This window comes from Penaeus monodon, chromosome 15, assembly GCF_015228065.2.
Source record: "Penaeus monodon isolate SGIC_2016 chromosome 15, NSTDA_Pmon_1, whole genome shotgun sequence".
In the NCBI taxonomy this organism is placed as follows: Eukaryota; Metazoa; Arthropoda; class Malacostraca; order Decapoda; family Penaeidae; genus Penaeus; species Penaeus monodon.
The window spans coordinates 11,438,967-11,439,355 of NC_051400.1; the positions used below are offsets into that span (position 1 = coordinate 11,438,967).

General features: G+C 52.7%; 1 protein-coding gene across 1 annotated transcript in view; it reads left to right on the plus strand.

Annotated features, from left to right (window-relative positions):
- LOC119581742 (potassium channel subfamily T member 2-like) overlaps positions 1–389 on the plus strand; it is a gene marked incomplete at its 5' end in the record, with an annotated part of 131,052 nt that overhangs the window by 77,647 nt on the left and 53,016 nt on the right.

Here is a 389-nt window from a genome sequence, read left to right on the forward strand (position 1 = left end):
GAGGAGCAGCAACACCGCGGGTATTTTCCTCCTCAACAAACCCTTTTATACAATCCCATGCACCTGGTCTTTAACAATTAGGTTATGGATGAGCCATTACTGATCTATACTAATCCAATACAGCCTTTCTGCTCCGCCTCTCCTCTCCCCTCCTCTTCCTCCTTCCTCCCCTCCTCCTCCTTCTCTCCTCTCCCCATTAACTTTCTTCTCTTCCCTTCTCTCTCTTCCCTTCCTCTCCTCCCCTTCCTTCCCTCCTTCCCTCTTCCTCTCCTCCTCCTCCTCCTCTCCTCCAATTCCCCTCTTCCCACTCCCCTTCTTCTCGTGAAGAGACGACCCACCCAACCGGCAGAGGTCAACCTAAACCAACCCAGTCTCAACCAGTCCTGCCA